Source organism: Protopterus annectens, chromosome 14.part0, assembly GCF_019279795.1.
Source record: "Protopterus annectens isolate FY-2018-M chromosome 14.part0, PAN1.0, whole genome shotgun sequence".
Classification (NCBI taxonomy): domain Eukaryota; kingdom Metazoa; phylum Chordata; order Ceratodontiformes; family Protopteridae; genus Protopterus; species Protopterus annectens.
The window spans coordinates 771,343,037-771,369,372 of NC_056748.1; the positions used below are offsets into that span (position 1 = coordinate 771,343,037).

General features: G+C 36.5%; 1 protein-coding gene across 1 annotated transcript in view; it reads left to right on the plus strand.

Moving 5' to 3' along the window:
• Nucleotides 1-26,336, plus strand: part of GPRIN2 (G protein regulated inducer of neurite outgrowth 2) — a 91,181-nt gene that overhangs the window by 53,921 nt on the left and 10,924 nt on the right. The window contains exon 2 of the mRNA XM_044056508.1: nucleotides 4,313-4,392. The gene's annotated coding sequence lies outside the window, so the exon portion shown is untranslated. The remainder of the gene's footprint in view (nucleotides 1-4,312; nucleotides 4,393-26,336) is intronic.

Sequence of the window (26,336 nt, forward strand, 5' to 3'; positions counted from 1 at the left end):
TTCATGTCCCTGTGTTTGGAAGCCACTGAAGATGATGTACCTACCACAATGAAACTTAGTGGCTGTAGCTTGTCACCAGAAACTAAGGACCAGGATTCCTTCCTTCTATAAATAATTTCAGTCTTATTCTGAATCAATTGTTACATTAGTTGCTTTTTTTTTTTAGAATATTTTTTTTCTAAGACGAAAATCTTTTTTCTCATGGGTATAATTTTCAATATTTAGATTAGGGTCCAAATAAAAAGGTACTGTACATGTTAGACTTTTTGGAGTTAAGTACATGCCACAATCACACTAATTTCTGTATTTTGAAGAATATTCCACTCTTTCAGTAATTTCTTGAAAATATATTTGTCTGAATTTAAGAAGCACAAAATAGTAAAACAATAATAAAGGGAAAATATGGTATTAGTTACTATGCAGTTAAAACTTTCTCTGACATGACTAGGAGATCAGTGGCATTCAGAAGTGATCAGGAGAGCTGAAGAACATGAGAACTATCAAGCGATGTAAAAGGCAGCATCCATCTACCTATGTCAGCACCTACTTTGGTCTGGCACAAGACTAACTTTGGTTCCTGACAGATAAGATAGTTTATAATTGAAAAATAATGCATCCAGAGAATATAAATCAGAAGGAAATAAGCCCAAATGGTATGATTTACTGTTATGGTGACCTTCTTTTTGAAGATATTCTTGTTATGTCTGACACATGAGGCCCTTTGTGGAGTTTTACATATTTAGGAGGCAGACTTTACTGTTTCAGAACAAAATTACTGCAGCATTCTGACCCAAAATACTAAAAAGAGCAAAGCTAAATGTATCATTAATAGGGAGACTTTCTCAAGCTTGCCTTACACTGCAGAGAAGAATCAGAATTCAAAGTATGATATCCTAGGCCCTTCCCAGGTCAGTCTTACAGAGGCATTCTGTATATTTATATATCTATAATAATATACTACGACACCTTCCTTTGATAGAAAAATTACATTTTTAAACTGAAGCAGAATGTTTTTCCTTTACTGATATAAGTTACATCTTTACCTTTTAAATTACTAATATCACATACTCTGGCTGATCTGGATCACTACTGATTAGGACTATGTAGCCTCTACTGGATAGCTGTTAGTAAGGCATGGCTGCATTCAGTGATTCAAAAGATCACTATTTGTGTTACTTTCATGAGACAAGCAAGACATTACACAAGTAGGTAGAACGATTGAAAAGTAAAGCATATTGTTTCATTCTAAGTTCAATTTCCCTCATATAACTTGTCTCTAACAATGTGATGTCACCTCAGTCATTCCTTGCACCTGAGAGTACACTAAAATGTTCTAAGCAAGCATGGCTACATCAGTGCACTGCTGACCTTATCCATATTTTTAAAATCTCGCTAGTCAGACACATTCAGTTGAAAACTCTACCTCTTGAGTTATGCAGTTTAATTTCATTGTTTGTTTACTGCACCATTGTTAATAATGAGCTTTAGCAAATATAATAATTTCTCAGACTATGATTATCTATCAACTTTCTTTATGTTTCTTCCCAGATGGTATTTGGAATGTTCCTATATATATTGGGAAATATTTTCCAGTGTCCATCCAGTATGCCCGTCTTTTTTTTTTCAATGTATGTAAACTCTGCTTGTTCATTTGCAGAACTATTTCTGCTGACCCTTGCATAGCAGAATGCTATGTTGCTATAGTGATACTTCTTTTTTACTCCATTCATCTTTCAGCACGTACTGAAATTCTTTATATACAAACTAAGGCCTGCTGTCATTTAGAAGTTATGATAGTAAACAATTCTTGCATACGTAATCCTGAGAAAATCAACTGTTTGCACAGCTGTGGTTGAATAATAGCAAAACAGTATGGGTAAAACTCAAGGATTACAAGAACTGTGTAAATGCATGCAGACTGCTGTGGTATGCTGGAAATTGGTAGACTGATCAAGCAAAAAGTTATGATTTCTAAAAGAAAGTTATACCTATCTATACACACACACACACACACACACACACACACACACACACACACACACACACACACACACATAAAAAGAAAACATCATCTTCATCGTACACCCGAGACACACTGTGTTTTTATGGCATTCTTCTTGAATGGCTTGTGCATTACCTTCGAGGTTCCATACACCAGGTAGTTTCTGAGATGGTCACTCACTGAAATACAGAGTGCCATGGGGTTCAATCTTGCACCCCCTGCTGTTTGCAGATTATAAGCTACCTGATGCAATGCCATTAAAAGGTAGAAGTGGGCTGTCTCAATTTTATATTGATGATATAGAACTTTACCTTTCCTTCATGCTATGCCATACTTTGTCAGTCTTGAAGGCTGGCTGAATTCCATTCTTAAGTGGACAACAAAAACTCTGTTAAAGCTCATTCCAACAAAGACATGGGCAAAGCTAGTCCATGCCACCACCCAACCATTGCATTTAGTCTGTTTCCCCCTTTTTATATACTGAGGAATAGAATGGAATCTGTACATATGCCCATGATAGGGAGTGATTCTTGATGACAGACACATGCACATTTAAGGAACAGATGTCAGCTGTTATCAAGTCATCTGATCTCTACTTTAGAAGTACTGTCCTGAACTGAGACTTGATTTCATATCTGAAGCTTGTGACAATGATCCATACCATAGTGACATCTGCTAGGACTAGTGCCTCTCTCTTCAACCTAGGTCATTAGATGGGTACCTACTTGACCTGCAGCAGGTGCAAAATTCCATAACAAGGCTTTTGGTTGGAGCATTGTCCTCATACTATATAATATTTTTGCTGTGGGATTTGCATCAGTTGCAAGTCATTGCTAATTCTATTTTCAAGACGCATATATGTGCTTTATGGTTCATACAAAACCTGAGGCCTGCATATTAAAAGGAACTGCTGGTATTCTATTCCAAAGCAAAGACACTTAGATTGTCAGATGATGGGCCAATAGTTGTTCCAAAGACTAAACCACCCACCCCCAGGAAAACATCTGACAGAGTTTCTTTTACTTATTGTGTACCATTTGTTTGGAGGCAGCTACTTTCCTTGATCCTGGGCATATGATTTCAAAACCTTCAGAAGGTCATTCAAGTACCATCTCTTTTAAGTGAGCCTTCTTATATGCACGTGCTTAATTATCTTTTTGCCATATCTGTAATATTTTTATTTGGCGTTTTATGTTAATTCTTTGCATAAGCAGATAAAACAGACAAGGTACTTTGTATGTCTTAGGTGATGCTGTTCACAGTTCCCCTTCAGGTGCTCAATATCAGGTTGAGCAAGCATGTTTACTTCGTACATTCCTCCTCTGTCTTTGTCTGCTGACCACACACTGTGTGGGATGCAATTATATGCAGTTCAGTTGATTCCAGTATCTCAGCAACCCAAAGAAAGATCAAGATAGTCTTGCTTTTTCTCTGAGTTAGAAAGGCCTCAGAAAAGTGAGAATACTATATTAATGGGGGATGGGGGTACAGATGAACTTACTTCTTACCAAAAAAAAAAATATATATATATATATATATATATATATATATATATATATATATATTTTTTTTTTTATAGTACTAAGGTTTGGCTATTTGTGTGTACTCATGCAAGCTAGTTTTGTGCAATAGAAGATGCCATACATTTCAATTTATATTAGTCCAGTTTTGAAGAATAGGAATAGAACCTGCTACCCTGCTACTTCAAGCCTGAATGATGTCCCCTGTTCAATTCTTTCAGTGGCTTGCTGAGGAGAACTACAGCTAGGCAGAAAGCTGAGTAGTGGGAGAGCATACATTTGCTATTCTAAAGGGGATGTTTCGTTGTTATAAACCTCAGAGATGTGATCAGGTATTCATAGAAGATGGCAGTAAGGGTGTCCTTGGCTTACCCTAGACTTGGTGCACTGCATATGGTGCATAGGGGCATGTTTTGTTCAAGCAGATGTCTCCAGGAACAGAGGAGGCCAGGCAGCTCAGCTACTGGTTATGGTACACAGGAGAGGCAGTCTTCATGACAGACAAGCTGTATTTTTACTGTATTTGTATACATACACACTCTGATGCCAGTGAAATGTATCTTCTTGAGGTCTATGTTACTGTTTGACTGGTTCATGTGGTGAGAACATATTGGTAGTTATTTGGCAGGTGCTGAATGTTGGTTTGTAGTTCACAGTGCAGCAACCTGACACTGAGGTCATGCCTGGTTTTATGTTGTTGCTACTGGACTGCATTATTTGGGTATCATATTGATGTTGGGCTTCTTATGTCTGCTGTGTTTATGCTTGACCTTGTTATTCTGTTTTGCAGATGAGACCACTTGCACAGAACTCACACACAGATTAACACTATGTTGGTGAAACACAAGGACAGACTAAATTAAAAGTAAGGTATGTAATACACCTTGTATAATTTATTGTGGACTATCTTGTTTTTTATGTTTATAATAATTCTGTTTTACCCATTGTGTCTTCATAAATACCCATTCATTTGGCTCATTTCTGGAAATCACATGATGGGTCAAGCTGCACAGTCTGAGCCTGTGTCTGGTGAACCCCAGGGGGGGGGGGGGACAGTGCTTGCTCATTAAAAGCATGCAGGTGATGCAGCATAGGTGTCATGTACAACACTACTCTGGCCAGTCTTCAAATAGATCAGGTGACATTGTACAGGTACTGCATGAGCCTGGTTCTCAGATGTCGCAATGGGATGACATTCTGACAGCCACTGCAGTATGTGTTAAAGATGGTTTAGCACATGGAGGCAGACCTGATTAGCCTGCACAGATATATGGGTACTCTGCTGACCACCGATGGTTTTATACCACTTGACTTCCATATTGTATATGCAATTGATCTGGAAGGAAGAGCATGGTCCACTTGAATGTACTACATATGGGCAATAGGCCAGTCCCAAAGATAAAATGGAACAAACTCTGGCAAAATCTGAGTGTGGCAACACCTACTGCAACTCATTCATTTCAAGTTATGTTTCTAAATATGACTCCCAACTATGTGCGCAAGCAATAATTCTCATCTTTATAATACAATATGGCTACTGTATGGCTGTTCCATGATGTTTAGCTATGACTTAGGTGTTAGAATCATTTTCATACTAAACTTGAGACTATTGATGTATAGAAAGTTTATATCCCCTGGTGGTAATATGGATTAGATATTTTGTCGTTTAATTTAAGTCTAAGTCAAGCCTACCCTGTTCATATATTGTGGCAAATACTGAATTATTTGGAATTTCTGTTGTTTAATCACAGTAGTATTCAGTATTAATGTTTCAAAATGAGATATGTATTATAGACATTGCGTGACCTTCAGAGTGGCTGCAGTTAGTATTTGCTTATCTTAAAAATACAGAAGAAACAAGAAAAGATATGCATGTGTTCTCAGTAGAACATCACCAGTGACACAAAGTAAATTTTACTAATATATTGTATATAGATAAACACATTCTTAAGCATGCATATACACAATCAGTTAGGTAGACGGTACTAAAATCCTTTCAATGCATGATGACATCTGTGCCAAGAAGTGCTATCTTAAAATAGACTTGTATAAAAAGGTAAACAATTAATTTTTACAAACAAATCCAATGTAGAACAGCAATGCTAAATTCAAACCCATCTTCTCTTGCCAGTTTACACACTCATATTACTGTTTACCCACTCAGGCCTCACCATCATACATAAAGCACACAGATTATAGGTAAATGGGCATAACTGATGGGTCTGGTGGTGATAGTTGCTATAAAATATGTTCATAGTGCCAATAATGTGTTCATTGACTATATGTTGAAGAAGGTAGTGTTAGTGTAAAGCCATTTACATTGCAAATGATGACTGTTTTACACAAAAATGAAGAACAGGATGGCATTTTAGGACTGTCTTCACTCATTGCTCATCCCACCCCATGATGCAGCTGCCATTCTGAGGCTATGAGCATCAGACTTACACGTTCTTCTCTCTACTATCACTTTACGTAGGTCGCATACCATTTCCAAGTCTCATACCACTTCTGTATCCACCACATTCTGTGTGCAATTCTTCCATGTAACCATAAGCCTTTAATTACATGCCCTTCTGAATTGTTTTCTTAGGTCCTTTCAGGAAAAAGGCAGTGCTATAATCATGAACCAGCTTTAGCTGCAAATTGTTTGCAAAACTAGTAAGAAAAGTTGATACATATATATATATATGTAGATTTTGTTATATCACACTGTCAAAATGAACACTGATCACAGCAGAAATGATCAAAAATAACCTATTCAAGCATGTCCCATCACCAATAACCATGCATGCACCAAGCACTGCACATTCACTTGAAATGCATTCAAAACAAACATACTGTATCCACTAACCAAAACCCCCACACCTACACACTCCTACACCATATGAAAACAAACAGAGACAAAAAACACAAAACACATGACAGCAAACCCAATATTTTTCCAGATGTCAAGGCTCCCCTGCACCAGCATACCGCTGTAAGTTCATATATACCAACTTTGACGTTCCTATTACGTGATCGAAAGTATAAAACTTCAAATACCACAAGATTGAACTTGTATGTTTGAAGTTTTATAATTTCGAACACACACACACAAAAAAAAAATGTACAGAAAGTAACTGTTGTAAGCAGGGGGCAAGCCCCCCTGCACCCCCCACTCTTTAAATATACCAACTCCGAGATCGCACTACAGTGCGGAAAGGGAATATTTCCCTTTACTGCACTGTAGTGCAATCTCGGAGTTGGTATATTTTAAGAGCGGGGGTATGGGGGGTGCAGGGGGGGGCTTGCCCCCCCCCGCTTACAACAGTTATTGAGCTGATTTTGTTTTTTTGTTTTGTTTTTTTTTAATTCAAATTGCTGAAACTTTGAACATTTGTGTTCGATATTTTTATGTTTGCAGTTTCAACAATTCGATAATGTAATAGGAACCTCCAACTTTGAGATCACACAGTAGTGAGAAAAGAGTATATTCCCAATCCCTCTGGTAACACAACCCCATATAACACAATACCAGCCCCTAACTTGATCACACACAGCTTGATTACTCAGCCATTTGAGAAAAGATACTTTCAATTAGGTGTGTGTGTGTGTGTGTGTGTGTGTGTGTGTGTGTGTGTGTGTGTGTGTGTGTGTGTGTGTGTGTGTGTTTGCGTGTGTGTGTGTGTTTGCGTGTGTGTGTGTGTGTGTGTGTGTGTGTGTGTGTGTGTGTGTGTGTGTGTGTGTGTGTGCGTTTGCAGTGCTGAATGTACAACTGTTCAACTACTTGGTCATGCTGCTCATTTAAAGAGTGAAGCATTGTTGAATGGTATTAATGGTATGTGTTTCCCTTGCTTTAGTAGTACAGTTTCAAATAGCCACTGTTTAGCAAGTTTCACTGTGTACGTGTTGTCTTGTAGTGATGTATGGATGTGTCTGCACTAGCAAACTATGTAGTTGTTAAGACATTCATGTTCATGTACCTGCAGGAATGTGGATGTAGCTCTTCTTGATTAGGTCCATATTTGTGAGCAGTGCTGCATGAAGTTAGCCATTGTATTGTGCTTGCAACTAAGGTACAGTGCTGTGTGTTATTTCACTGTCATTGTGGTTTGCACTTATGTGTCAATAGCCATGAAGTTTGAGGTTCAGTACTGGCAGGCATGCCAGCAGTTAGATTACTACTGTTTGGGTTTTCTGTACCATTTCTTATTTAGCTGCTGTAGGTGAATTGATGTGTTGTCTTGAAGGTGGTGCATATGTTGACTTCGGCTTATGTTGTAGAATCTCTGTAGAGTATTGTACTTTGCTGCCAGCAGTGATTCACTGCTTGTGTTGTTTTCTGCTTCCTTAGTGTAAATAAAGGGGTGTGGGGAAAAATCCCAGGGCTCAAGATCACAGGTAAACATGAGAACAAAAACTGGCTTCCCCAAGGAGGCTGAGAAGCATTATCTCTCTATAAGTGGGCCATTCCTTTATATCCTGTTTTTGAAAAAGCGAACCACATCCCAATTTCTAAATCCAGCGGTACTATCCCTGTTTTCTAGGCTATATTGAAAAGGATATTGATTAACTAGTGTATTTATTTATTTATTTATTACATGTAATGCTGATATTAATTTTGTTACTTTAAATGTTTAATACAATAATTAGTTAATTAATGACAGCTGTTTGTGATAATTTGGAGTGGGTGTATATATATCTGTTTAAAATGTGAATACATTGTGATCCATGAAGGCAAAATGCCGAGGTACCAGATCGCTGTTTTGAAATAAAGAAGAAATGCTGGTGATGTGCTGGTGAATTTGTGTTTGTTATTTTCTGTTTGCTGGTGTTTTTTGGATTTGGAGTAATTTTTACTAGCACTTATACCAGCACCAATATGTCGCAGACAGCTGGGACCCCTGGGCAGCTTGATTTGCTGGGAGGTATTCATTTTGCCGATATTGTGAGTGAACGAGAAAAAAAGTTCACTATGTTGGTTCCTTGAAATATTGGTGGAAATCATGATTCGGATGAGCGTTTTCAGCAGTTGGAGAGATTGATGGCCAAAGAAGTTGCTCTTTTTTTGGATACTCGGCTTCTGGAAAAATATATAAGCTTGAATCTGACTCCAAGGGGGCTACATATTGATAGGCTCCCTGCTACTCAATTTTCGGAAGAGGAGAATGATCTCTTTGAGGAATGGAAGCAAGCCTCTTTAGACTGTACTTTGAATTGGCTCCGCATTTTGATTAAACGGAACATGAGAGTGCATGAAAAATTGAAAGCAGAAATCTTGCACTTACAGGATGAGGTGGTGGAGGAGTCCTGTTATAGAGTGCAGATTTCTAAGATAAATGAAAAGATCTCTAAGTTAGAGACTGAAATTATTCAGTGCAAAAGAAATAAATTGGTACGGGATTTGAAAGACTATGAGACTGGGATTCTTTTCTAATGTTAGCGTGAGCCAACGCGAAGTAGGTCAAAGGTCAGAAGTGGCTACCAGAAGTGGCGAAGTATGTCAGCATCTCTAGCTGAACAAAATGTTTCAAAATATGTTTCAAAAAATGTTACATTTGTTGACTCTTCAGCTTCTTCACCCTTGGAGGCTGAGGGTGCTAATGGTACTTCAGTCTCTCCTATAACTGATCATTCCTTTCAGGCTAATAAATCTAGCCCGGGGAGAAATGGTAGAAAGGGAAGGAATCATTTCAAATAATGAACAGACAAGTGAGTACAATGTACAGACTTTATATCTGGTGAATTTATCTGGTTTGAACCTTACTAATGATATGAAAGCTGTGCTGCTAAAGGGCATTAAATTTGTGCCCACGTATTTCCCTTCCTTTACTGATTTATATTTAGAGTTAAAGGCATTCAGTAGAAAATTGTATTTGAAAGTTTTCTTTCATAAAAATGCTGCTAATTCCTCTGTGAATGTTTATTTAAACAATTCTAATGTCAATAATGATTTTGACGAGGATTTATTAAATATGTCAGTTTATGATTATGATGATGCTGAATTTTCTTGTTTGGATGAGATAGTGGATAATTCTAGTTGCTATAATACTGGATATGGGAAGTTAACATTACCCCATCTGGTAACTGATAAAAAATTTGTACCTAACATTAATGTGCCTGCCATTTCTGTATTTTTAAAGATTCTGTTCAAAGAAATCTCCATGACACTTGCTGAATTTCTTAGGAAAAACAAATGTTATAATCTAAGTAAAAATGAGTGGCTTGCTTTAAAGAGCCTTGAAAAACAAAAGACTGAGTTTATATTTAAATGTGTTGATAAAGGTGGTAATTGGGTTATATTAAACAAACAAAATTATTGTGAAATGGGGGCTGATATTAAAAATGCAGATGAGTATAAAAGTTTAGCAGGGGACCCAGTAGTGAAATATAATGATGAATGTTTGGCTTTACTAGGCAGAGGGGAACACCTTGGTTTCTTTGATCACAAGGATGTGTGTAAACTGTATATCAAGAGACCTATAACTCCTATTTTGTATGCTTTGCCTAAAGTGCATAAGTGTCTACATAACCCCCCGGGTAGGCCTATTGTGTCAGGGGTGGGTTCCTTTCTAAACAATATTAACATCTTTCTGGATTTTCACTTAAAAGCACATTTAAAGAAGGTTGTAGCACATATTTCTAACACTCAGGATTTGATAAATGAAGTGTCTGATATTCGATGGCAAAATTATTATTATTGGATTACTATTGATGTAAAATCTCTGTATACGAATATTAGTCTTAGATGGGGTTTGGAATCTATTATGGAGATGCTGGGTGATGGGCCTAGAACCACCTTTTTGATTAATTTACTTGAATTTTATTTGACTCATAATTATTTTTCTTTTAATAATGAGTTTTTTCTGCAGTTAAAAGGTACGGCTATGGGGGCTGCTTTTGCACCCTCATATGCCATTATATATATGGGATTTTTTAAAAGGAAATTTGTTTATCCCACTTTATTTTTTAAGAACAATGTTGTACTGTACAAGCGTTTCATAGATGACCTCATCTTCATTTGTAAGGGTGATGTTAATGATTTTTATTTATTTTTTTGAGATTCTTAATAATAATGAGCATGACTTAACCTTTTCCTATGAGTTAAATAGGGAATATATCAACTTTTTGGATGTAACTTTATATAATGATTGTGAATCTGTTGGCTTTAGGCCATATAGAAAACCAACTAGAGTGAATATGTTTTTACATGCCACTAATATGCACCCCAGACATTTATTAAATTCTTTACCATTTGGTAAATTTAAAAGAATTTATGATCATACTAGTGACAGAAATGAAAGAGTTAATGAGTTGGATAAAGTTTTGTTAAGGTTGAGAGAAAGAGGTTATGATGAGACTCATCTATTGGGATGCAAATGTAAAGTACTTGGGGACCTTTATGATGGTCTACATTCACACTCATAAATGCCAGTTATGAATAATAAATCTGAGGATAAAATGCATGACATAAAGGATATTGATGATGATAAAAAGCTCTTTTATGTCACAAGATTCTCTCCTTTTTCTAGTGAGTTAATTAGAATAGTGAGAAAATATTGGCATATTATTAGTGTGGATGAAACCATAGGTCATTTGTTTCCTAAACATATTATTTTTTCTTTTAAGAGGAGGAAGAATTTAAAATAATTGTTAAATCATAATTTTGTTAAAGGGAACAATAATGTTTTTGCCTTTTGGCACTTTTTCATGTGGTCACTGCAGTATTTGTGACAGGGTTAGGAATTTAAATCTTATTAATGGCAAAACATTTGTTCCTAGGTTGTACTTTAACTGCAGATCGACAGGGGTGGTATATATTCTGGGCTGCTCTTGTACTGATGTTTGGTATATAGGACAAACCAAGCGTATGGTTAGGACTCAGGTTCTAGAGCATTTAAAAGATATTAGGAATCATAAAGAAGGTAGTCCTGTTGCCCAACATTTCCATGCTAAACATGGTGGTTCCCCTAGTAATTTAAAATTTTGTGTGCTTGGTAAGCCCTTTTTATCTAGAGGGGGGGATTATGTGAGCAAATTGCTTGAGTTAGAAACTAGAATAATCCTAAAGTTTAAGACTCTAAAGCCTTTTGGTCTGAATCAAGAATTGGGTATTTAAATAATACTTCATTACTCGATATTCCATATTTATACTTGTATTTTTGTAGTTTAGTAGTCTGATATTGATTAACTAGTGTATTTATTTATTTATTTATTACATGCAATACTGATATGAATTTTGTTACTTTAAATGTTTAATACAATAATTAGTTAATTAATGACAGCTGTTTGTGATAATTTGGAGTGGGTGTATATATATCTGTTTAAAATGTGAATATATTGTGATCCATGAAGGCGAAATGCCGAGGTACCAGATCGCTGTTTTGAAATAAAGAAGAAATGCTGGTGATGTGCTGGTGAATTTGTGTTTCTTATTTTCTGTTTGCTGGTGTTTTTTGTATATTGAAAAGGCCCCCTTACTGTAACATGCCATTGATATTCAACACCTTCAGCATTTTGTGACAGATCTTATCCACTTCTGCAGCCTTCCCCACTCAGATTTAATAGCTGCACCAACCTCATTTATAGAAACATGCCCAATCCCACCAGCTGCTTCAGGAAATGCCTCCTTAATGAAGGGCATTCCTACCAAGTTTAGATTCTTAGGTTCAGACCATTATAAGCCTAGCCGATAACATAGTCAGAAATTCCCTCTGGTCTCAAGGAGTGCAATACAAGAAGGACTTGGAGGAAACATTGAAGCTGTTCATCCAGTTATCTAGGCCTTGAATCTGGCAAGGATACTATTCTGCATTACTTGTGGAAATTTGTTCCAGAGGTGGAATATATGTTGGGGTATCAGTCTATCATGCCGATGTGTCTTATTTATCTATTGATGTAAGTTTAGTTCCTTTAACCAGGTACTTGAGGAACCATTTGTTCAGCAAAAGAATAAGAGGTCAAGGAGAGTTAGATCTTTCATGGCTCAAAAGACCGGGCACAGATTATCATGGAGGCGTCTATAATGACCAAGTATACAGCACTACCAGTCTGTCTAGGTAACTGAGGGCCTTGTGGCCACTGACTTTTTTTTTTTGTTTAATTAGGAATTTCTGAAGTCTTTCAAGTTGAGCGATGTGTTTCGACAAATACATGCCAAAAGTAGCATTATAGTCAAACTGGAGCTTATAACAGAGGAATAAAGGGGAATTAAGTCTTCTCTGGATCTTGAAGCAATGCTATTTGAAAATTAGATGAGCCAGATAGGAGGCTTTCCAAACAGCTATGGAGACATGATGGTCAAACAATTTGGAAGTCTGTGTCACCTAAATGGTATGCGGTGGGAATGTTTTTTTTTTTGTTTGTTTTTTTTTTTTTTGCTAAAATTAACTATGTTTAGTTTTAGACAATTTTCCTTCCAGCAATCATTAATATTGTCTTATCCAAGCTGGAGCAATTGTGACTGAATGGAAGATTGAATAACAAAACCCAGTTTGCAGTCATCTACAAGCTTAGATAATCATAGACCTAGAATGCTGACTTGAAGGTCTGAGAAGCCGCTAGAAAACAGGAGAGGGCCCAACACTGAACCCCTGTGGAACACAATGGTAACCTTTTTTGATTTCTGAAGTAGGATCTGCAACTTTAACCACAGGATCCTCTAAGAAAATCAGTTAGCTATCCATCACACATCAGATGGCTTTACATTTAGATTTAAAGGTTTTCCAACAATGCTTACATTGGGAATATTGTCAAATGCCCTAGCCAGGTCCAAATTTGCTATATGTACTTTATAATTGCTATCCACTGTTTCAGTGATTTTTCAAAGAAATTAACAAGGTTAAAGAGGCAACATCTTCTTTTGACAAAGCCAAATTGATGAGTGCCCAGGGTTAAGAAACTGTCAATGTTCAGATTTATGAAATCTGAGATAATACATGGCACACCTTTACATATGAGGTTTGGGAGATCAATGGGTCTGTAGTTACCAGGATCCATGATTGGCCTACCCTTTCGTAGCAGCATCACAATGATTGTTTTTCAGACTTCAAGAATGAAACCAGAAGAGAGGCTTAGATTAAGGAGGCTACATATGGGGTTCAGATCGGTCATAATCTGGTACTGATAATCAGACAACCTGGCATGTTGTAAAAATCCATGGATGAAGTCTTTTTTAGCTTGTAAGACAGCTGAAAGGACATGTTCCATAGTAATTAAAGGGAGTGGCTGAGATGGTAAAATCTGTGTAATAGCTATAACTTGTGGGTTGAGTAAAATTTAAATTAATTTTGTCAGCTAGGACTAGCTATTTCTTTTGGTTCAGACTGGCAGTATTATTCTGGACTAGTTCCAAATAGTCCTGCATGTTAAGTCTCAACTTCCCCAGATAGTTTAAGATACTCCCTACAAGCTCTTGTCACCCTGGAGGACATTCACATTTGTGTAGTAATTAAGACAGTTTAAAATAGCAGAGAGCACTCCAGCTGTGCAGGGCTATAACACCTACCATACATTTTGACCAGCTACTGCACAGGGAGGAAAAAAGTTGGAGGTGTCTCAGTCTACATCCAGAAGAGACTTACGTCAAGGCTAGTAAAGCAGCATGATACAGTAGAGCTTCTTCATGTCCAAATAATCATCAGAAAGGTCCCATAACATATATCAGCTTGCTATAGATCTCCCTGTATGGCACAAGAAAACCACAATGCCAGTCTACAAGAACTAGAATCTCTTAGTATTAAACCCAATACCATTTTCTTAAGTGATCTAAATTATTCATCTATAGACTGGGAAACCTACACCACCACTACTGCACAAGCACAGAGATTTCTGGACTTTATCAATACAAATGCCTTAGAACAATTAGTCAGAGTACCTACTAGGGGAAATAATGTATTGGATCTTGTACTTACTAATATGGAAGCATCTTGCACCATGCCTTGCGTACCTTCATCACTTGTTAGATCAGACCATAAAGCAGTCTCCTTTGAAATAAAACTGAAACCAGAGATCCCTTCCACCCAAAGTATCTTCAGAAATTCTTTAAGACAAACTATGTTATTAAGTGATATATTGGCAAGATTCAAATGCCCACCAAACCCAGTTAACTCCACTGAATACATGGAAATGTATACCACAGGACAATACTTGCATGTAAACAGCTGTATAGATGCAGCTGCATCCTGCAGGACCAAGTGCAGGACAAACCCCAGAAACAATCCCACATGGTAAAACTATAATATCAACAAGACTTATAATAAATAGAAAATAATTTTGACCAAAAGTAAGAAGAGTAATTCCCATAATGTTAGAGCCTTTTTGGTGAACTAGACAAACAACTCAGGAGCTGAATAAAGTCCAGCATAGCCAAGATTGAGGCTAAAATATCTATCGAAGCCAAACACCATCCAAGGCATTTTTAATTACGTTCATAATCCCAAAAGCACAAAGCAGCAATGCACTTAGCTGATTGTGAACAATGTTACCTACAGTGAGGCTGAAGATATAGTGAACCTCCTGGCCAATAAATTTAGCTCTAACTGTACCCCTTTCTCCCCATCATCTGTCACTCAAGAGATAAGTGAAACTGGCTCGCCTCCATCTATTACACAAGACCACGTTCTAAAAGTGCTATCAAAAACTAAAAATACTAAATCAATGGTTCTGACAACATCCTTGGATGCATCCTAAATAGCATGTAGCATAATTTAGCCACAGGGCTAAAAACACTTTTCAGTCTCCACATGGGTTTTGTACCAAGCAAATGAAGAACAGTTTCAGTCATTCCTCTGCAGAAGGGTGGAATTTTTACTGACACAGAGAATTATAAACCCACAAGTTTGACCATCCTCATATGCAAAGCCATGGAAAAACATATCATGGAATTAATCAGACAGGACACAGGGAACCTCCAAACATTTGACCAATCTCAGTCTGGATTCGTCAAGGGCAGGTCATGCTTACTAGACCTGGTGGATTTTTTTGAAAAGGTCACCAAAGCAATGGATGAAGGCAAAATGGTACACACAGCATACCTAGACCTGGCCAAAGCTGTTAACACAATTCCCCACTCAAGCATAGTAGAAAAGCTAAATAAACTGGGAATAAACCCCTGTGTCACCCACTGGATTACCAACTGGCTCAGAGATGGGATGCAAATAATCAAAATAGAAGAAGTTACTTCCACAAAGAGACCAGTCATCACTGGAGTCCCCAGAGTTCTATGCTGTGACCTCTACTGTTTGACATCTATTTTTCTGAAGTAAAAGCCAGTATCAAAGGGCTCTGGCTGATTAAGTTTGCAGATGACTACAAGCTAAGAATAATCATTGAATTCAAACAACAAATGTCCACAAACCATGGAAATCAAAAAACAAACTTTAATAAACTTTAAACTCAAGTAAAATAAATGTAAGCGCTTTCGTTCCAAACTCTCAAAACTTCATCAGACATATAAGAACACACACACCCTATCCATTTAAATGTTAAAACATGAATCATGTGATCCCAATTAAAATATGACCCGCAAGAAAACCTTAATAAATATACATATACAAATATACATATTAAAAATCTTTAAATATTAAAAAGAAAACAAAGAAGAAAAAATAACTGTCAACATAAAAATATTACTAAACAGCTCAAAAGGTATATCAAAGCAAGCCTATTCCATGTCATCTTGTTAATGCCCTCAAATTCAATAATGAAGCAATAGCAACATGATTGTTCAGTCCTGGCAATCTATATGAATTAAAATATATCTGTCAAAACAGTTCACGTTTCTCTAACATCAACTCCCATGGGTCCCCTATGATTAGGTTCCACATTCTCCACCACCATAAATCCAAACCGATGATCTTCAAAACCCAATACATCCCTATACAGAGCATTAGTAGTCCTGCTTTTCCTAATGTCGTACATATTTTCATATACTCTCCTGATGTTTAAGCTCAGTTTTCCCAATGTAATAACAATCACATGACCAGCATATAGCAATATAGACTAAACCATCTTTTTCACAATTTTATTTTCCCTTCAGGAAAAATGTTTTACCTTGTAGCAAAAATCTCTCCCCCTTCAGGATAAACCTACAACAACTGCACCTCCCTCATTTAGTCATCCCAGAGGCACCCATGTGAACCACTCTGACCTGCTCAAAAATCTTTTAAATTCATACCCCTCCTATAAACAATAAGAGGTTTTTCAGTAATCTTACTTTTCACATTCAAATCCTCACATAGTACTTTACAATTCTTGTACAGTACATTTCTAATAGACAGACAAAATGTCTATGAAAACCAGGTCTAGGAATCCTACTGTATTGTCCTTATGGGTTTACTAATTTGTACTGTGGAAGGGAGGAAGTTTTGAAATGGGTTTTATAATTTCCAGATACTATAACACATCTTAGCAAAGCTCTGTGTGTGTATTATGACACACAGGTGCTAGATTCTAGTTCAGTTTCAGGAAAAGAGGGTAGTGTAGGAGCCAGAGTCAGACGAACAGATGTATGTGATGTCATTCTGTAATTCAGCAATGAAATGAAGTCTCAGGGCAGTCTGTTTTTGAAACCTGACAAAGATGGAAGACCACTTACCTATGTCATTTTGCCTTGCTCTGGTAAGTGAACTAGGGGACAGTAATTCTTTAGATCAGTCAGGAAAATATAGTGAGATTAGTTAGGTATTGGTTTTCTGTACATGTGTAAATCTTTCCATCTGTGTTATTTTTAATATTTCCTGTGACTGAAATTCTTGTATTTATTGTAAATGGATATTTAGTGTTTTCATGTTCTTTAGTGTTATTATTAAATATATTTAAACTTTTCATTGTGGCTGTTTTTTAGAGAATATTTTAACATTTGAGAGTAATTATATTTATTTGGTGACACTGTGGCCACTTCTGAAAATTTTGCTGCATTGGTCAAACACTACCAGTTGTATTAGTATTAATTTTACTCAGTATAATTGGGTATCCTTGTAAGAGCCTTAGAGTAGCTGGCTTTGGAGTGTTCTGGTGGTGGTGGAACTACATGATAGTCTGGGCATAACTGTTAAATCTGTGCTAGCCTTTCCCAGATGTGTGTGTTTGTGAAAATCAAATCTCAAAGAGTGTGTGTGTCAGCTACTTGGAGCAGGAACACAGTTCACTAGTTTCACAGAGAGGATGGTGGAGGTCGTGGCTTGGAACACTCAGCTGAGACTCAACTCTACAGCTGTGTCAGTGGAGAGTCTTACTGGAGATCTGGGGAGGGAGAGAAACCCAGCCCCCAGACCGTGTGTTCCCTGTGTGCTCTTAAGGAAAATTGTGCTTAGTGCAGAGAGCTGAATCTGAAAATACTGTGTGTATCTATTTTTGTTCCAAGTGAATGTCCCTCACTGGTGTCATTGTAAGGACTAAGGCTTCTTGATTACTGCCCCAGAGGGGGGACATCACACTAGTAAAGTATGAGAAAATCCTTGCCAGATTAAACACAGAATCAAATATTAGGCATTTGATGGCATTTCACAGGAAAACTTTCAGTGTTCTTAATTTAGCCATGTTACATCATGAAGTCTGGAACGACCCATAGATGTAATTTTACAAATTTGGTATAAAAATGTTACTAAGGTTATAATGGAATGTTGAACAAATGAAAGAAGCCTTCAAACCCTTGAGAGAAAAAAAAATAATATTTTGGGGCAAAGCTTTCAGAATGCTCATCTTACAAGGCTTTTTGATAGTATGGGATATGTTGGCCTTACATTCACTGTGCAGAGAGATTTTATTGCTGGCCTTTATGACCATTTATAAAACTGTGATACTGAATGATATCAACATAACTAGTCATTAGAAGGCCTAGCACATACCACAGTTGTGTGACCATCTTGTCTTTTTGAAGCTTCTCAAATGCAACATTCAGAATGTCATTACTGAGAACCAGTGAATAGCTGACATTGGATCTGCTATATATCAGTCAGCAGATCTGAAACCTGAACTTAATCTATTAAAGAATTTCAAGTTTACTGTAGAGTTTAGCAAAGGTTCTGTTGTTAAAAAGTACCTGTACATGCATCTCACCTGCCAGAAAACCGAAGTGTTTTTGCATATGCATGAAAGTAAAAAAAAAACAAGTTGAGGATGAATGCAGAAGTACAATTCCCTATGGTATTCTATAATTTAGCTCCATAGGTGCAGAAAGAGTGCACTTTATATATTCTCTAAATGGCCAGTTATTTGCTCTAAAAGAAACAGTTTATGAGAAACAGTCAATAATTGTTGATATGTATATAGACATTGCTCTTGTGAGTCTGTCTTCATCCATGTGTCTGTTATAATAGTTGATAATGGATATTATAACCATCACGTTGTATCCAGAATAAAAATCAGATTGTTTGCTAGAAAAATACCTTTTCTGATTACTTTTCTAATGGACTGGCAAGAAGAAAAAGCAAAGCGGTTAGTCCATGTATTCTTTTACTGTGCTTAGTACATCACTATAATACAGTTCATTACAACACTGCCAAGCCAAACATATATACAGTGGATATAAAAAGCTTACACACCCTTGTTAAAATGCCACATTTTTCTGATATAAAAAATGAGACCACAATAAATCACTTCAAAACATTTTGTGACCTATAACCTGTACAATTCAATTGAAAAACAAACAAATTTGTTAGGGGAAAAATATAAAAAATAAAAAACGTACAATACGCTGGTTGTATACGTGTGCACACCCTTAAAATAATACTTTGTTGTGTGTGCACATCCTTAAACTAATACTTTGTTGAAGCACCTTTTGATTTAATTACAGCATTCAATCTTCTTGGGTAGGAGTGTATCAGCATGGCACATCTTGACTTGGCAATATTTGCCCACTCTTCCTTGCAAAAGCACTCCAAATCTGTCAGATTGTGAGGGCATCTCTTGTGCACAGCACTCTTCAGGTCACCCCACACATTTTCTATTGAATTAAGGTCTGGGATCTGGCTGGGCCATTCCAAATATTTAATTTTCTTCTGGTGAAGCCATTCTTTTGTTGATTTGGATGCATGCTTGGGGTCATTGTCATGCTGAAAGGTGAAATTTCTCTTCATCTTCAGCTTTCTAGCAGATGCCTGAAGGTTTTGGGTCAAAAGTGACTGGTATTTTGAACTGCTCATAATTCCCTCCACCTTGACTAAAGCCCCAGTTCCAGCTGAAGAAAAGCAACCCCAAAGCATGATACTGCCACCACCATGCTTCACCATGGGGATGGTGTTCTTTTGGTGATACAAAGTGTTGTTTTTGCACCAAACATACCTTTTGGAATTGTGGCCAAAAAGTTCACTCTTGGTCTCATCATACAATAACACAGTTTTCCACATGCTTCTGGGAGACTTGATGTATTGTTTTGCAAATTTTAGCCGGGCCTGGGTGTTTTTCTGTGTACGAAAAGGCTTCCATCTTGCAATCCTACCCCATAGTCCAGACATATGGAAAATATGGGAGATTGTTGTCACATGTAGTACACAACTAGTACTTGCCAGAAATTCCTGCAGCTCCTTCAGTGTTGCTGTAGGTTTCTTCTAGCCTCCCTAATCAGTTTTCATCTTGTCTTTTCATCAATTCTGGAGGGATGTCCAGTTCTTTGTAACATCACTGTTGTCCCATATTTTCTCCACTTTTTGATGGCTGTCTTCACTGTGTTCCATGGTATATCCAAGGCTATGGAATTTTTTTTGTACCCTTCTCCAGACTGATACCTTTCAACAATGAGATCCCTTTGATGCTTTGTAAGCTCTCTGTGAACCATGGCTTTTGCTGTAGCAGGCAACTGAGTAAATGTCAGGAAAATCCTACTAGGACAGCTGAACTTTATTTGGGGTTAATCAGAGTCTCTTTAATTGATGGCAGGTGTGTACTCAAGAAGGCTGAATGTTGTAGTTAAATCAGAAGGTGCTTCAACAAAGTATTAGTGTAAGGGTGTGTACACACAACAAAGTAGTAGTTTAAGGGTGTGCAACCAGAGTATTGTACATTTTTTATTTTTTATATTTTCCCCCTAACAGATTTGTTTGTTTTTCAACTGAGTTGTACAGGTTATTGGTCACATTAAAGGTGGGAAAAGTTTTGAAATGATTTATTGTGGTCTCATTTTTTATATCACAAAAATCTGGCATTTTAACAGGGGTGTGTAAACTTTTTATATCCACTGACATGATGAAGTGCCTGGGCTATGTGGAAACTGGTGTTAAAGGAGATTCCTGGGAGGAGACTAACCAAAGTGGCAGCTTAAGGTAAAGCTCCATACTAGCCTAAGTGAAAGAATCCTGTTTAGAAATGTATAGGCAACAAGAAGGAATCAACGGAAATCTGGAAGTATAATTAGAGGACTCTGTGAAATCCTCTCAGTGTTTAAAATGATGACTACAAATACTATTCTCATGAAAAAATAATGGAAGAGCAACTGAGTGTGATAGAAAAACCGCAAAAAGGAATTTCTGAAGATAATCAATTAAGTCACAGTTTCAGAAGAATAGCTGGCAATAGACCCAGGGTAAGAAACTGGAGCAAATGATGGAAAAACTAATGATCACCAAGGACAACCAAGAAATTGGACTATAAGGTTGAACTTGTGGCGCACAGGTATTCTTGAAAGAATACAGATGGAGGAATTAAAAGTATTGTTACACAAGATGGTGTAATAAATCTCCTGCATCCTGGAGGACCTGGAATGGAAACACACAAAACTGAAAATAAGCCACATATGTGGGCTTCCCAAGACATGTATCATGCAAATGACATTCCTGCATAACAAAGAAATGATTGCTCACAAATTTCAGGCCTTCCAGACAGAGGCTAGATAAGGCTGTTTGCAGGCCACTCAGCCTAACTCGTACAGCAAAGGAATTCTTTCAATAAAGCAGCAGTTACTACATTTAGTAAATAAAATGTAAAATGGCATAAAATAATACATAGATACACATAAATACAAATAATAAAAATATTGCATACAGTGTAAAACAAAATATCAGCCAATGCTAGTTCTCCTGGTAAAAGAAAAGTTTGAAATCAGAAATGGTCAGCAGATTAAACAAATTCAACAGGTAGCACACTTACCTTTTGTGCTGGGAGATCAGAAGGTTGTGGGTTCCATTCCTACAGCAGATAGCTAGATTAATTTTCTAATACTTACATTGCTGTGCTGCATAAGGGGTGCTGCTCTCCTGAGTGTGTTGTCCTTCAGATGAGCCATTAAACTGAAACCCTCATCTGCCTGAGTGGGTGGTAGCTCAGGTGGGTATAAAATATCCCACAGTACTTTTCAAAAAGAGTTGGGGTTGGTTTATTTATGTATCTTAATACTGTACACATTTTCACTTCCACAGCATTTATACTTCCAGTTGCACATTAATAATATGTTCATTGTTAATATTGTTAGAATCTCATTGTCATTATACTATCAATATCCGTTTACAACTTATTTTACCTTTTTACCCTTCCTTCTATATTCCCACCCTGTCTTTCATAACTATCTCTTTATTTCAGCTAACTCAACTTTAGCTTCTCTATTTTTATTATATAATAATCAATAATCTTATTTTCCACAATACCCATATTGCAACAAATAACATTTTGTCCCATTCGTCACTTCTACAATTCTTTCCTTTCTCATACATTTCATAAAACATCATGTCCATATTTATATTTACAAATCCCTCCCATTTATATACCTCTCAATTTAGTCCAGATTTTTACCTCATATTTTTGATCTGTTTCTCATAAAATTTGTGGTTTTCTGGCAATTCACCGAGGACTGAAGTCACTAAATAATGACATACATCTGAGATTGGAATTTCATATCCTTTAGAAAATACATGCCAGCACAAATCCTATTATTCTAGAAGCCGTCTACATTGATAAGAGCAATATTCAAAATGTGTCAATATTTTTGGCCCTTCGTCTCCCATTATTTTAGGCTTTGTTCAAATTTTTTGTGATAAGAGCTTGAGAGGTATTTATAATAATTTTTACACTTTTTCAAAATGTTTGATTCTTTTTGCATTGCAAGTCAATGTTTTGTTTGTCCCACATTGCATTTTCTTTTTTCAATTACTTTATATTTCATATTACCTTTATCTAGCAAAATTCTCCACAGAAAATCCCCCACCTCATAAAACATCTCATACCTTTTCCTTCTATTTTTATAGCATTCCTTACCTTTCCTTTAATTATTTCCACAATTACACTGTCATATTTTTCCATGATCATTTTATACCATTTATTTCTATTTCCATAGACTTCATTAAATTTTAACTTCCATAACTTGACATTATTTTCATATACTTTCCCATCTGTCCTGCTTACTAATTATTTTGTCCTTTCCTTCATATGTACTTTTTCATATTTCATATACAATATTTTTCCTATATTTTATTTTTCTCTATATTTTACAGTCCTCATTACCCAACACAAATGGATAGATGCTAAATATAGTACATTTTTAATTCAAGTCTCCTTCTACTTTTTATTATATATCACCCTTTTTTAACTGTGTTCAATCTTGACACCCAAATAAAACTGAAAATACCCCTAAAATCTTTCTCTATCTTAGCTGGAAATATACTCCCTCAAATTATGCTAGTTTCTCCAGTATATAAGTATACATTTTCCTTAAGTGAGAGATAAAAATGTTTCCATCAAAGCAGTAACTTTTTAATTTCTTCAGTTATTTACTCCATTGTCCTGTTATAACTTCATATTCTCCAAATTTCACTCCTTTTCAGATACAATACATGCCATTTATTTTCTTAATTTCACCAAATCCCTTACAATTTATTTAACTGTAATCCAACATTTTTAAAAAATTGCAATCATTACCACAATCTCATTTATCCAAACGTTGTTTTTAACCACAGCAACCAAATCACCTGCATATGGCAAACACATATGTATCACAATTCCTTTCTTCATCTCCCATTTTACCTCTGTTTTTCCACATGTGCATGTTAGTTATTATTGCCTTTATCTCCAATACAAAAGAGACGAATGCTCAAATGTCATACTTGTTTAGCTCCTCTGTTAATTCTTATTATTCCCATCCATTTACTATGCCTATTACCAGGGTTATTCATAACACATTCTTAATGCATTCACTACTTTTTTCCCAATCCCATATGCCTCTAATATCTTCTACATTGCCTCATGGCTTACCCTGTCCAATGTTTTTCATACATCACATGTTACAAGTCATACTTCATTGTTTTTTAATTATATCTATCACTTTTTTTACGATTATGAATATTTCTTTCAGTATTCTTCCTTTTACACCTAAAGTCCAATCTCCTATAACTTTATCCAATAATTTTTACGTCCTTGTTTGCATTATTTTAATAGAAATTATTTCCTACAGTAATTGTCCTCCATTTTTTATTTCTTTTCTTTCATGTTTTTTATATAAATTTAATAATTCCCACCACATATATCTTCTTCTTTTATACCTTTCTCCAACAAATTAGTCAGTATTTGAATGGACACTTTTTTCACTTTTATCTATCCCCTTATAATATCCATAATTTAATGCATCCAGTCCTGGTGCTGATTCCTCCTTCCCTTCCTTTACAATGAGCTCAAATTATTCCATTTTAATTTTCTCTTCTAAACGTTTCTTAACATTTCCAGATATCATTTAACTTTTGATTTTTCCCTCTACTTCTTCTTTTTCATATATTCTACTTACAAATATTCAACCACCTCCATAATTTCTTCTTGTTTATATTACATATTACCTTCATCATCTAGTATTGCGTTCATCTTTCTATATCTTGTTTTAACTTCTTTTCCTAAAATGTGAATCTTCTTTAAAAACAATAATAATTTGTGTCTATATATCATTCTCTTTACTTTCTCTCTGTTTTTACAAAATTATTTTTCCATTTTTTTATTCTGTCACTACCATGTAGTGTCTCTTTTTCTTACTTGCTCATCCAGTGACCGGTGCTATCTCTCTGTCACCGTTCTCCCCCATCTGTCCCCCTCAATTTAAGTCTAGAAAATACATCCTTTCTTCTCAAATACATAGCAAAGTACTTGGTACATCTTATACTACACAAAAGAAGCTAATGCACATCAGCCTTGATCACAAATGCACTATCAGCATTCATACTAGTAGTCCAGTGCTGACCAGTCAGAATCTCCTGATAACTTCCCCTAACACCATGCATGCAGGGCAGCTGCACCCTTCATCCCACACTTGCTATGCTACTGAAGAGCATCACTAAGGAAAATGAAGTCATAGAAAGCAGCATGCTCAGATGAGGTCACAGTGGATATGAACAAGATGTTGGGTGACTTAGGGAGGAAATGGCTCCTGGGGGTACTAATTGCAATAGGGAAAAGAAGGAGTATCCCAGATCAACAGAAAATAAGCTTTATAGTGCCAATGTACAAGAGAAAAGGGAACACTCACAAGTGTGGGTACTACAGTGGTATTAAAGTCCAGTCACACTCATTGACAGTGCTGAAGAGAGTGACTGATAAACTTACACAGACACAGAGTAGTACAAAGATGAGAGATGAGCAGTTCATGATGCAGCACAACCAACATAATGTTGGCAGTGAGGCAGATAGTTGAGAATATGCTAGAGATATGAAAGAGTCCAGATGGGTATTCCTACACTTGAAGAAAGCATATGAAAAGGCCCCAAGAAAGCTAATCTGGGCAATCCTGTGATGGTTTAAAGTCCTAGAAAATTGGTAGAATTAGTGCAGGCTGTTTTTAAACTGTGTTCAGAGTCACAGTGGGGTTCCCAGTGAGAATGGGAGTGCATCAGGGTTCATCTCTGAGTTCATGACTGTTCATAGTACTGATGAACTACATTAGCAAGCAGGTTGATGAGGACAGATCAACAAAGCTGCTATTTGTAGATAATGTGGCATTAGAAACAGACTCTGAACAGGGACTTAGGCAAATGATAGCGGAATGAAATGCAGAACTGAAAGCATACTGTATGAAACTGAGAACAGACAAGACAATTGTCATGGCAGGAAATGGAGAAAAGCAGAAGAAACTCAAAACTGAAATAGAAGTAAAAACATTGGAACAGGTTAACAAGTTCTAGTATGCATGCGGTATGGTTGAGGGAACTAGAAACTGAATGAGGAGGTCAGAGCTAGAATCAGAAGGGCTGCAGCCAACTGACACAGAATGTCAAGAATTGTGTGTGACAGAAGAATGCCAAATAAGCTAAAAATTAAGTTGCACAAAATAATGATGTGACCAGTACTTTTGTATGATACAGAAACCTAGACAATGAAGGAAGAAGAGTAGATGAAGCTAGAAGTGATGGAAATGAAGTGGCTGAGGCAGGTTATGAAGCAATGATGACATTATAGAGCAGAAGCCAAAGCAGTTACAATTGCAGAGAATGTCAAAGAAAATGGATTGCGGTGGTTTGGACACGTGCAGAAAAGCAGAAGATTATTTTGAGAAGATTTGGGAGAGACAGGAGGAATGCAAAAGGAAATTATGATATCCGCCAAAGAGATGGATGGATTGTGCGAGAGAAGACTGCGATAGTCTGGCATGATTGTCAAGGAAGGTAGGAAAGTGACATTTAATCATGAGAGGTAGCAGTAGTTGATGTATCACTGGACCCCTTGTAGAAAATGTATAAAGAAAGTTGATGATAATGAACTTGTAAGAATTAATGAAAAGGACAGAGGAAGGTAAGTAGTTAATGCATTAAACCTTAGTGATGCTTCCAGGCATTTCTTTAGGATCAGCCTATTTTAATAATAATTGCAAAGCTATGCTACATTCAAGTTACTGAAATATTTAATCGTAAAGTTTATATGCTACACAGCAGAGC